The following is a 14064-nucleotide window of genomic DNA, read 5'->3' on the forward strand; positions in this document are numbered from 1 at the left end:
ACCCGCGAGATCAAGACTATTTAAGCTTATAGGAAAGGATGGTGTAATGAGGTGGAGCGGCAGCAGGCACTAAGCATATATGGTGGCTAACATACGCAAGTGAGAGCGAGAAGAGAAGCAACGCAACGGTCGCGAAGCTAGAAATGATCAAGAAGTGATCCTGAAACTACTTACGTTCATGCATAACTCAAACCGTATTCACTTCCCGGACTCCGCCGAGAAGAGACCATCACGGCTACACACACGGTTGATGTATTTTACTTGGGTCGAGTGACAAGTTCTCTACAACCGGACATTAACAAATTCCCATCTGCCTCATAACTGCGGGCACGGCTTTCGAAAGATAATACCCTGCAGGGGTGTCCCAACTTAGCCCATTATAAGCTCTCGCGTTCAACGAAGGATAAACCTTCTCCCAGGAAGACTTTATCAGTCTCGGAATCCCGGTTTACAAGACATTTTGACAATGGTAAAACAAGATCAGCAAAGCCGCCCGAATGTGCCGACAAATCCCGATAGGAGCTGCACATATTTCGTTCTCAGGGCACACCGGAAGAGCAGTCCGCACAACTAAAACCAGGCCTCAAGTTTCCCCAAGGTGGCGCTGCAAAGGGCTCTAGTTTGGACCAGCACTCAGAGGAACACTGGCCCGGGGGTTTAAATAAAGATGACCCTTGGGTTTGCGAAAACCCAAGTGTCGTGGAATTGTCACGGCAGATGGCCTCAAGCTAGGACTTAGTTGTAGAGCCATCGCCGCTAGGAAGCTTGAAGGGGTTAACAGGACAAGGAACACGAGGGTTTATACTGGTTTGGCCCCTTACAGTGAAGGTAAAAGCCTACGTCCAGTTGAGGTGGTATTGATTAGGGTTTCGATGACCAGGGAGCTTAACTGCTACGCCTGGCTCTCGTTGAGATCTTTTCCTGCCCCTAAACCGCTGCCGGGTCGTCCCTTTATATAGGGAGGCTGACACCCAGCGGCTCTCAGAGTCCCGGCCGGCTCATAAGAGTGTCCGGCTCGGACTCTCAACTATTCTTCCCTTACACTACAAGTTCTACCATAATGACGGTTGTAACTACGGGCCTTAAGCCATATCCGGGTCTTAAGCCCATCTCTGGCCCACCGTCTTCAAGCTTGGCGCCGGGCTTCTGGCGATGACCATTATGAGTAACCCGGCCCCTCCTGGCGGGTGACTCTAAGGTCTATATCCTCAACATCAGGCCCCAGATTGATTTGAGCCGGCTCATGTCAATCTTCAATTGTTTCGACAGAAAATCTCCGGCTTACAATTGTGTGAAGGCCATAACCCGGCATGACGTCATCCTCTAGATTCCGGGTAATCCGCCGTGACGTCATCTTCCATTAAATGCATTTTTTACTCCACCAGATCCGCAACGGCTCTTATCTTTACTACCATCCGAAAATCGAGGCGCCTCTTGGGCGAGATAACCGCGTCGTGGCCTCCTTGTTTCTCGCGCCCACTTATGAGACTGGCCTTATAAATAGCCCGACCCTCGGGTCTTTCTCATTCTCCCTCTTCTGTCGCCTCCTTCCTCTCACTGCCCCCGTGCTGCTCGAGCTCCGCCACCGCCACCGCAACAACAGAGCTCTGCGTCCTCGTCGTCCTTGGCCGCTGCATCACCCTGAACCGTCCAGAGAACCGCGGCGAACCCCTGCATCCGTAAGTTCCTTCCTCCTCATAGGATAGAACTACGTTAAGCTCCTGCTGTTCTTCCCGTGTTCTTCGCCATCGTTCGCGAGTTCTTGGTAGTTTTGATTTTTACCACCCTTTTTGATCTTAGACTTGTATAGAACCACTGCGGTAGCTGTTTCACTTCCATTCCTAATGCAAATAGATCCCCTTTTACTGCATAGATGCCCTGTTCGAACCCGCAGACTTCTTCTGCGTCTGTTTTTAGGTCTAGCAATTTTCCTTTTCAACCAACCGTTTTGATCCAAATTATTTACTGCCATGTGTGAAACCTGTTTTCACCACACTTAGTAAAAAACTACACCTGCCGAGTCGTGGCGGTTTACGTTTCCGGCTTAAAGAAGCCACGTACTGTAAAAATTTCCAGCTCATTTGCAGCAAGGCTGTAGATAATTGAATTGCACTCAATACCTCGGGCGGCTTAAATAACCCGATGCACCTAGATAGATGTCATTAGTCCCCAACATAAGCCGCCACTTTAACATTGAACTGTAGATTTCCTCCGGCTTATAATTAAACCGGACGTTTCCTTTTATCATAGGCTGCCGACTTTCACCATGCCTCCCAAAGCTCCTAAAGCATCCATCATTTGCAATTGGATGAGGTCCAATGTCACCGACGAGAACTTAGCGGATTTTGTAAAGTCGGGTTACCTGCCTAAGAAGGACGTCATGTCCTACCGTGCCCCTGACCCGTCAGAGGAGAGACCACAACCAAAGGACGGGGAGGTGGTGATTTTTGCGGATCACATGAGCCAGGGCTTCGCACCGCCCGGCTCAAAGTTTTTTAGAGATGTGCTAAACTTCTTTGATCTGCGGCCACAAGACATAGGACCCAATTCTGTGTCCAATATATGCAACTTCCAAGTGTTCTGCGAAGTCTACCTCGGAGAAGAGCCCAGCCTGCTGCTCTTCAGAGAGATCTTCTACCTGAACCGCCAGAACGAGTGTGCCAACGGGCCAAGTTTGGAACTCGGCGGAATCTCCATTCAGCGACGCAGAGACTGCCTCTTCCCTTACGCCAAGCCGCCAAGCCACCCAAAGGACTGGAACCAGACGTGGTTCTACTGCCAAGACACGTCGCCGACTGACGAGAGTTCACTGCCCGGCTTTCGCCCATCGCGTCTGGAACCAACACACCCTCTGTCAGACAAGCTGACTCAAGCGGAGCGCCAACCTCTGCTCCCCACCATTAACAAGATCAAGGCTCTCCTGGGCAATGGTCTCAATGGAATTGATCTGGTCCGGGTCTGGATCTCGTGGCGGGTGATCCCCTTGAGCCGCCGCCCCGGCTTAATGTGTGAGTACACAGGCCGGAAAGATGACCCCCTGCGACACAGCCGGAACGATCTTCCTGAAGACGTTGCCGAGGACATGACCAAGGCTCTCTTGAACGAGAGCTTGGCAGACTGCTGGAGGACCGGCTTAAGCCCCTTCTGCAAGACCAACCCGGCCCCCGCGGTAAGCCGCTGATCTGAACATCTTATTTTCTTCTGTAAATAACTTTCATCCGAACCTTAAGAAATCGTCATTGTATTTTTCAGGTGGATGACAAATTCTGGAAGGTCAAATACGACCATGAGGCAGCCAAGAAGGCTAGGAAGGCGAAGAAAGCCGCCAAGAGAGCCGCTCCCCGCAAGGAGGGAAGTAGGCCTACTGCTTCAGAGCTGCTGCAACTAAGCGACAGCTCCGAGTCAGAGGTAACCCCTGAACCTGTAAACTCTCGCTGTATTTGTTGTTCATTTCTGTCCACCTTATCAATACTGTTCATCAACAGGATGACACCGGAGCAAGTAACCCGGTGGTTGAAGAGGTAATGTCACTTTCCTCCGACTCGGAGCCCTCGCCAAGGCTGAAAGTCCGAAGGGTAACCCGGAAAGTAAGATTTTCACATCCTTTAGCTTATCAAGATCCTCAATTTCTTTTGAAGCGACAGACTCATGAGAGCCGGCGGCACACCCGGACCAACAAGGACGCTGACCTCTCCTCCGGCTTACCTGATGCGTCGAGGAAACGCCGGACCGAGTTTATCCCCCTCTTGTACCCTTTTCATCCTTTGGCGGGTGTTATTCGTCAACCGCTCAATTCCTCCGATTCAAACTATCAGGAAACCTCACCCTCCTCTGCTGACTCGATGCAATCAAACCTGCCGGCCTTCAAGACCGTACCCGGGTAATGATAATCATCTCTTGTTGTGCTTATCTTTACTCATACTTTTGTACTAACCTTTTTGTCCTTTCACTGCCCAGGCAAAGCTCAGCAAGCGGGCGAAGAAGAATAAGCCAGTCGAAGAGCCGGACTTGCCTGAACCGGAGGTAGCCGCTCAAGAACCGCCAGCTGCCTCCGCTCCCGAAGCCACCGCTCCAACCGACAAGGCAACTGCAAAAGCTTCTGCTAACCCGGAGACCTCCAGCTCGGCTCAGCCGGTCAATGACCCGGATGTGGTAATCACCCGGACGGAGTTTGTTGAGCCGGGGAGACCCACTGCACTGGCCAAGTGCTCCGCCAAGGAGGAGTTGCTACAGCACCGCCGGGTTAATCTGGACCTCACCGACTACGCCAATCTGAACATCGGAGAGATCGTCTCCGGCTATGTCAGCCAAGTGCACAAGAGCCGGGATGTAGAGATCGGCATGGTGAACCAGATTCAGCAGAAGTCTGAGGTACCACTCTTCTTTCTTCTTGCTTACTGCATAGTTATCTTGTTATTCTTACCATACTCTAGCCCCCAAGTCTACGACTTATGATAGAATATGTTGTAGACTTAAGTTCCGGCTTACTCGCTTGAACCGGCAATTTGTAAATAGAAACGTTCGATATGCATTAGCCCCCAAGTGCCAAGTGTCTTTGCTTGGAAAGTGCTTGGGACTTTAAAATTGCATAATAACTGTTCATCCTATAACCCGGAAATTATGCAGGCTGCTTGCAAGAAGTTTGAAGCTGACATCTCCAATCTGAAGATCCGCCTGAGGACGCAAGAAACTGAGACCCGGAAGGCCAATGCCAAATTTGTGTCTAGTATTGTTGCGCAAGAAAAGCTGAAGAGGGACTTTGACGCTGAACGGAAAGCTTGGGCCGAAGAAAAGGCTACTCTGGTGAACCGGGCCGAACAGGCGGAGAAGGCTCTGACAGAGAAGACCGCCGAACTCTCCGGCTTAAAGCGCCAAGTGTCCCAGATGGTTGCCGCAATCTTCGGTAAGTCATTTCACCGGCTTTCATCAAGTTTATAATATTTATATCTCATAACTCATCCTTGTCGGCAGCTTATCTTATTCTGTGAAACAGATCCCAGAAGCACCAACCTCAACCAAAGCGTGGTAACCAAGTTCAAGGCCGTGTACACCCTGGTGGAGCAACTCTACACCGGGTCACAGCGTGCTCTTGCTGTGGTGGCCCTATCCAATGAGGTGCCGACTCACCTGGCGGAAGTTCTTCGCCGGCTCGCCGTTCTTCCTCAACGTGTCCAAGAGCAGCGACGGGCCTCTGCAAGAGCCGGAGCCATAGCTGCTCTGAGCCGGGCCAAGGCGTTCCTTCCAGAACTAGACCCGGCTGACATCGCTCTGGGCTACCCCAGTTTGAAGGAAGACGGCACCCCCTTCGACCAAAGGGACTTTGCAGCCTGCGTGAAGATTGTACGCCCGGTGGCCACTCTGATTGGCAACGATACGGATCTGACTAAGTACCAGCCGGGTTACGATTCAGAGAATCAGAGGATCCCCACTCCGCGCTATGAAGCCATCAGCTTAGTCCCGCCGACTCGGAAGCACACCTTTGCCCCGGAGATTGACCCGGCCGGGTTAATTGACGAGGAAGCTCAATTTGAAGCTCTGAGCGGCATTGACTGGAAGTCGTCAACTTTCCAGGTCTTGGGAACAGCCGGAGGAGCAGAGAGGGATGAGCCGGAAACTTCAACCCAGCAAGCATCGTAACTCTACAGGCGGCTTATTAAACAATGCCTCACCCTTTTGGACTCGATGAGTCTTGTAATAGAATAGGACCAACACTTTAATTTTGCTGTGCCATCGTGCACACGTTGAATGCTGAATTCCATTGAGGTTGTCTCCTTTATACTTCTCCGGGTCATAATTGATCATTTACTTTCCTTAAGCTCAAATAGGTGCCTTTAACTATCCTGCATAGAAAGACAAATCACAAGTCTCTAGGCGGCTTACCGCACTGAGAATCATAGTTTTAGTCATATAACCCAGAATATGAATCAAAAAAGACTGGTCCTCAATTATGTCCTTGATATACCCGTAATAACACACTTACCGGCCTGCAAGCACACTTCCGGCTTATATAACCCTGGTAATAAGGTTGGTACCTCAATTATGGTTTACCAGTCTTAATAACGCCGATTGTATTTGACTAGTACTGTAAATCAAAATTAAGCCGGCAAAGTGAGACCCGCCGTGCATACTTGAAATAATCAGAAGAACTCACTATAAATCAGAAAAACTTAGGGGCTTCCGGTTCGAATACGACCAGAGACCCGTCCCAAAGGAGTTATGCTAGGATTCGAATGCGATCATATAGCCCCCAGTGGGTGTGGCGATGCCAATCAAGAGGGTACCGACAGCTATGTTCTCTTTGGTTCGAATACGACCCATGTTTGAACAGGAAGCCCCCAAATGACTTTAAGAATTGTTTAACGACGCTGATTCGAATACGATCCACGTCGGTTCCCAAAGAGGTTAAACTATGATTCAAATATGATCAAAGAAAACTCCTCAATGAGCTCGGCACTTTGCCAATCAAATGGGTATCGACAGCTATGTTCTCTTTGGTTCGAATACGACCTATGTTTGCACAGGAAGCCCCCAAGTGACTATATTGTGTATGGCTAGATTCGAATACGATCATAAGCCGGATCCTCCTTCAAGTTATCACATGATCTTGTAATGAAAACAACACATTCACTTTGGAGGAGAAAAAAGGACAGAGGTCCTGCTTTATTGCTTATCATAATATATACATGGCTTAGAGAAATATGTACATTATGAGAGCCGGTGGCTCAAGTGTAGTAAGGCCGAAGCTGAGCTATATTCCACGGCCGACGGGTCTCTTCCTCCGACTTACGTGAATCTTTGTGCTCCCGAATGTCAATGAGGTAATATGACCCGTTGTGCAAATTCTTGCTGACCACAAAGGGCCCTTCCCAAGGCGGGGATAGCTTGTGCGCATCTGTTTGATCTTGGATGAGCCGGAGCACCAGATCGCCTTCCTGGAAGACCCGGGATTTAACCCGGCGACTATGATAACGGCGCAGGTCTTGTTGGTAAATCGCTGAGCGAGCTGCTGCCACATCACGCTGTTCGTCCAACAAGTCAAGAGCATCTTGGCGCGCCTGTTCATTATCCGCCTCAACATAAGCCGCCACTCGAGGCGAGTCATGACGGATGTCACTGGGGAGGACTGCTTCTGCCCCATAAACCATGAAGAAAGGCGTGAAACCTGTAGACCTGTTAGGAGTAGTGTTGATGCTCCATAACACGGAGGGCAACTCCTCCACCCAACAACCCGGCGTCCGTTGCAAAGGGACCAAAAGCCGGGGCTTGATGCCCTTCAGAATCTCCTGATTAGCCCTCTCAGCTTGACCATTGGATTGAGGATGAGCCACTGATGAAACATCAAGTCGGATATGCTCTCGTTGACAAAACTCCTCCATGGCGCCTTTGGATAGATTGGTACCATTGTCAGTTATAATGCTGTGCGGAAAGCCAAAGCGAAAAATCACCTTTTTCATAAATTGAACCGCCGTGGCTGCATCACACTTGCTAACTGGCTCCGCTTCAACCCACTTGGTAAATTTGTCAACTGCCACCAAGAGGTGGGTCTTCTTATCCTTGGACCTTTTAAAAGGCCCAACCATATCAAGCCCCCAGACCGCAAAGGGCCAAGTAATTGGGATCATCCTCAGCTCCTGAGCCGGCACATGAGCCCGTCGCGAGAACCTTTGGCAACCATCACATTTACTGACCAAGTCCTCCGCATCAGCATGAGCCGTCAGCCAATAAAAACCATGACGAAAAGCCTTGGCCACAAGAGACTTTGAGCCGGCGTGATGGCCACAATCCCCTTCATGAATCTCACGCAAGATCTCTTGACCTTCCTCAGGGGAGACACAACGCTGGAACGCTCCCGTAACACTGCGGCGATGCAACTCACCATTGATAACAACCATTGACTTAGACCGCCGGGTTATTTGTCTGGCCAAAGTTTCATCCTCAGGCAAATCTCCCCGGGTCATGTAAGCCAAATAGGGCACTGTCCAGTCCGGGATGATGTGGAGAGCCGCCACCAGTCGTGCCTCCGGGTCAGGGACAGCCAAGTCTTCCTCTGTAGGCAACTTAACAGAAGGGTTATGCAAGACGTCCAGGAAAGTATTAGGCGGCACCGGTTTTCGCTGAGAGCCCAGCCGGCTTAAAGCATCAGCCGCCTCGTTCTTCCTGCGATCGATGTGCTCTACTTGGTAACCCTGAAAGTGCCCAGCAATGGCATCAACTTCGCGGCGATAAGCCGCCATGAGAGGGTCCTTGGAGTCCCACTTTCCTGATACTTGTTGAGCCACCAAGTCTGAGTCGCCGAAGCACCTTACCCGGCTCAAGCTCATCTCCTTAGCCATCCGAAGACCGTGGAGCAAGGCCTCGTACTCAGCTGCATTGTTGGTGCAAGGAAACATCAATTGTAGCACATAATGGAACTTATCACCTTTAGGGGAAGCCAATACGACTCCAGCCCCCGAGCCCTCCAATTGCCTGGACCCATCGAAGTGAATAGTCCAATATGTGTTATCCGGCTTTTGTTCGGGCACTTGTAGCTCTGTCCAATCATTGATGAAATCCACCAAAGCCTGAGATTTAACAGCAGTGCGTGGCACGTATTTCAGACCATGAGGTCCGAGCTCTATAGCCCACTTAGCCACTCTCCCTGTGGCCTCTCTGTTTTGAATGATATCTCCAAGGGGGGCAGAACTGACCACAGTGATGGGGTGACCCTGGAAATAATGCTTAAGCTTCCGGCTTGCCATGAACACACCATAAACAAGCTTCTGCCAATGCGGATACCGCTGCTTGGACTCAATGAGTACTTCGCTGACATAATAAACCGGCCGCTGAACCGGATGCTCCTTACCCTCTTCCTTGCGCTCCACCACCACGGCCACACTGACGGCTCGTGTGTTAGCAGCCACATACAGCAATAAAGGCTCCTTGTCAACCGGAGCAGCAAGGACTGGGGGCTCGGCCAGCTGTCTCTTCAAATCCTCAAAAGCAGTATTAGCTGCATCATTCCAGACAAAGTCATCAGTTTTCTTCATCAACTGATATAATGGCATAGCCTTCTCCCGCAAACGGCTTATAAAACGGCTTAAAGCAGCAATACGACCCGCCAGGCGCTGGACGTCGTTTATACACGCCGGCTTAGCGAGGGAGGTGATGGCCTTGATCTTCTCCGGGTTAGCTTCAATGCCTCTGTTAGAAACCAAGAAACCCAAGAGCTTGCCTGCGGGAACACCAAAAACACACTTGGCCGGGTTAAGCATCATCTTGTAGACCCGGAGATTATCAAAGGTTTCCCTCAGATCATCTATCAGGGTTTCCTCCTTCCTGGATTTAACCACAATATCATCCACATAAGCATGAACATTGCGCCCAATCTGGTTATGCAGACAGTTCTGCACGCAACGCTGGTAAGTCGCCTGTGCACTCTTGAGTCCAAAGGGCATGGACACATAGAAGAAGGCTCCAAAGGGAGTTATGAACGCCGTCTTCTCCTGGTCCTTAACTGCCATTTTAATCTGATGATATCCAGAATAAGCATCCAAGAAACTTAAGCGCTCACAGCCTGCCGTAGCATCAATAATTTGATCAATACGGGGAAGGGCAAAAGGATCAGCCGGACACGCCTTCTTTAAGTCCGTGTAGTCCACACACATCCGCCAAGTGCCATTCTTCTTGAGCACGAGAACCGGGTTAGCTAACCACTCCGGGTGAAAGACTTCAACAATAAATCCGGCCGCCAAGAGCCGGGCCACCTCTTCACCAATAGTTTTCCGCCTCTCTTCATTAAACCGCCGAAGGAATTGCCTGACCGGCTTAAATTTTGGATCAACATTGAGAGTGTGCTCAGCGAGTTCTCTAGGTACACCTGGCATGTCAGAAGGTTTCCATGCAAAAATGTCCCTATTCTCACGGATGAACTCGATGAGCGCGCTTTCCTATTTTGGATCCAGATTGGCACTGATGCTAAATTGCTGAGATGAGTCACATGGAACGAAATCAACAATTTTGGTCTCATCAGCCGACTTAAATTTCATTGCCGGCTCATGCTCCGTAGTTGGCTTTTTCAGAGAGGCCATATCTGTTGGGTCAACATTGTCTTTGTAAAATTTTAACTCCTCTGTTGCACAAACAGATTCTGCATAAGCCGCATCGCCTTCCTCAGAATCCAAGGCCACCTTCCGGCTGCCATGAACCGTAATGGTCCCATTGAGACCCGGCATCTTGAGCTGTAAATACATGTAACACGGCCGTGCCATGAACTTGGCGTAAGCCGGCCGCCCAAATATGGCATGATACGGGCTTCTTATCTTGACCACCTCAAAGGTCAATTTTTCCACCCTGTAGTTGTGCTCGTCTCCAAAGGCCACTTCCAACTCGATCTTGCCGACTTACCAGGTACTACACCATGGAAAATAGTGTTTGACTGGCTGAGGTTCTTATCAATCAACCCCATACGACGAAAAGTATCATAATAGAGGATGTTGATGCTGCTGCCTCCATCCATGAGCACCTTAGTGAACTTATATCCTCCCACCTGAGGAGCCACCACCAAAGCCAAATGACCCGGGTTATCTACCCGGGGAGGGTGATCCTCCCTACTCCAAACTATGGGCTGCTCAGACCATCGTAAATAGCGTGGGACCGCCGGCTCAACAGCATTCACAGCCCTCTTATGAAGCTTCTGATCTCGCTTGCACAGACTGGTGGTAAATACATGATACTGTCCACCGCTAAGCTGCTTTGGATTGGTCTGATAACCCCCCTGCTGCTGTTGATGACCCTGGCTAGACTGTTGATTAAAGCCCCCTTGACCGTTCTGAGGATTGGAATTTGAGCCGCCGCCCGGGCCATGAAAGCCGCCGGCGCCTGAGCCACCGCCCGGGCCATTGTTGCCGTTAAAGGCGTTGGAATTCTTAAAGGCCTTCATGATTGCACAATCCTTCCACAGATGAGTAGCTGGCTTCTCTCTAGAGCCATGCCTTGGAGAGGGCTCATTTAACAGATGCTCCAGCGTCGGGCCTGATCCGCCGGCTCGGGGAGGGGGCCTCCCCTTGCGCCTCTGGTTATTACCCTGTGAGCTGGCGTTGGCCACGAACTCTAGGCTGCCGTCGGCTTTACGCTTGCCACCTCCTTGGTTCCCCGGGTTATGCTGGCGACCCTTGCCATTGCCGTTCTTCTTTCCCTTCCCTGTCCTTTCATCATCTGAAGCGGGGTCCTTGGTACCATCAGAATCGGCGTACTTGACGAGAGCCGCCATTAGCGTACCCATATCATTGCAGTCGCACTTAAGCCGCCCGAGTTTCATCTTCAGGGGCAGAAAACGACAATTTTGCTCCAACATCAAGACTGCAGAGCCGGCATCCATCTTATCTGATGAATGTATGATCTCTTTGACCCGGCGAACCCAATGCGTCGTAGATTCACCCTCCTGCTGTTTACAGTTAGTCAGATCCACTATTGACATAGACTGCCTGTAGGTGTCCTTGAAGTTTTGTATGAACCGGGCCTTCAGCTCAGCCCAAGATCCAATGGAATTTGGCGGTAGCCCTTTCAACCAAGTGCGGGCAGTCCCATCTAACATCATGGTGAAGTACTTGGCCATCGCCGCTTCACTGACCTCCAACAGCTCCATGGCCATCTCGTAACTTTCGATCCAGGCTGCGGGTTGTAAGTCAGTCATTTAATTAGGCACCTTCCTAGGGCCTTTGAAGTCCTTGGGTAGACGTTCATTGCGGAGAGCCGGTACTAAACACGGGACACCTCCGGTCCTCGTAGGGATACCCACGTCGACAGAAGCCGTCGGATAAGCCGGGGGGGTCTGGTAAGCCGTCAACTGAGGCACCGGATCCGCCTCTTGCCGTGCTCTGTCTTGGTCTGCTGCATAGAAGGCTCCGTTATGAGCCGGGCCATGGCCAGGGGGCGGGTCATGGCGTCGGACATTACTTGAGACGGTCGCTGAGACCATGTGTCTGCTATAACTCGGGCTCCGGCCTGGACGAGGGGTCGAGTGGATCCTGTCCCGGCTGTAAGAGTACGCCTCTTGCTGTGCCAACGCTGTCTGAAGGAGTTCCCTGGCCCGGCGGGTTTCAATAGCCGTCGGAGAGTCGCCGTCAATTGGGAGGGCCGCCAGCCGCGCTGCTGCGGCTACCATGTTCTCCAGCGGGTTAGCATAATGACCCGGTGGTATTGGCAGATACTGAGGCGGGGCAAGGTTCACCCAGGGAGGCCCCATCACTTGTGGCTGAACAGGGGTCCCAGACCCAGGCACTATGATCCCTGGCGGGTTACTAGACCCTGCACCTGACGTGTTGAAGAGGTTTCGAGGATCGTAAACCGGAGGGAGTCGAGATTGGGCCTTTTGATGCCTCCTTCTCATGACCTCATTGGACGCGTTCTGATCCATCGTGAGCCGGAAGGACTGCGCCTGGATCAACTGAGTTTGGGCGTCGAGAGCCGCCCTCTCCGCAGCCATCCTGATCCCTTCCGCTGCCAGATCCTCCTTAGCTTTCACTAGATCTAACTTTAACTGCGCCACCTCCGCATCATGCTGAGCTTGATCCGCCGGGTCAACCGCGGCGGTCAACAGGGCCGTCATCTTGTCCGTGAGATCCATCAGCACCTGAGCCGGCGAGGGCACCGGGTTTCCCGCTCCAGCAGCAGGGTTCTGAATAGGCTGCGCACCAGCCATGAAGATTCCGACCCGGCTCGGCGGCTCAAACGGGTCCGGAATACTGTCACCATCGGAACAACCCATGAGCCTGCCATCTTGAAGTTGATACAACGAGTTTGACTCATCTGTGGACGACTCGCCGTCAGAGCCGGCGGCCGTCTCATCACCAGATCCAGATCTATCAGAGAGCCCTCCATGGATACATCCCACAAAAGCATGCTTTAAGGCAGGCAAGGCCCGGGCGGGTCGTACGCACTGAGCCGTCTCGATGAGATCGGCGCAGAGATCCGGCTCAGGGCCCGGCTCGCCAATCTTTCCAATGAAAACATGAATTCCGTCGAAGGGGACCCAGTACCCGTACTCAATTGAGCCGGCGTCGGGGCCCCAGTTTGCATCGTCGATGTAGAGCTTGCCGCGACGACTCTTGGTCATCCGGCCCACAGCGTATCCCTTGAGCCCTTCGAAGATGCCCTTCAAGAACTCAAATCCACCGTGCGCTGGCCCCATGGTGGGCGCCAACTGTCGTGGAATTGTCACGGCAGATGTCCTCAAGCTAGGACTTAGTCGTGGAGCCATCGCCGCTAGGAAGCTTGAAGGGGTTAACAGGACAAGGAACACGAGGGTTTATACAAGTTCAGCCCCTTACGGTGAAGGTAAAAGCCTACGTCCAGTTGAGGTGGTATTGATTAGGGTTTCGATGACCAGGGAGCTTAACTGCTACGCCCACTACTAGAAACAGGGCTATAGATGGGATTGACACTAATGGCGCACCAGACAAGCCGTGCGCCATTAGTATATACTAATGGTGCACCACCTTCTGATATGCCATTAGAGATGAAACTACTAATGGCGCACCTGGCCCAGGGTGCGCCATTAGTATCAAAAAAAATTAACTAGTGCGCCTGTCCAAACATACTAATGGCGCATCCAGACACCGTGCGCCATTAGTAGTTGAAACTACTAATGGCGCACCAGGCCCAGGGTGCGCCATTAGTATCAAAAAAAAAATTTAACTAGTGCGCCTGTCCAAACATACTAATGGCGCACCACCAGGAGGTGCGCCATTAGTAACCTGGATTACTAATGGCGCATCTAGAGTTGGTGCGCCATTAGTAAGTGGGCAGCAACAAGATATTTTGGACAGCCTCTCCTACCCACACTCACTTTCTCCCCACTTCATTCTCTCCACCTCCTCCTTGTCTCGGGTGCCTCCTCTTTTTCACCTCATTTCCACCATAGATTCATTCAATTTAAGTGGTTAAATTACCTTGTTTTGATAGGTAAGTAAGGGGGAAGCTATATTTATGTTGTTCTCCCTACAACAATGTGCACATGCACTTTTTATGGCCTAGCTAGATCTATGTATGTTCGTGGTGTTGCATATGTTTGTGGTATTGCATATG

This window comes from Triticum aestivum, chromosome 3D, assembly GCF_018294505.1.
Source record: "Triticum aestivum cultivar Chinese Spring chromosome 3D, IWGSC CS RefSeq v2.1, whole genome shotgun sequence".
In the NCBI taxonomy this organism is placed as follows: domain Eukaryota; kingdom Viridiplantae; phylum Streptophyta; class Magnoliopsida; order Poales; family Poaceae; genus Triticum; species Triticum aestivum.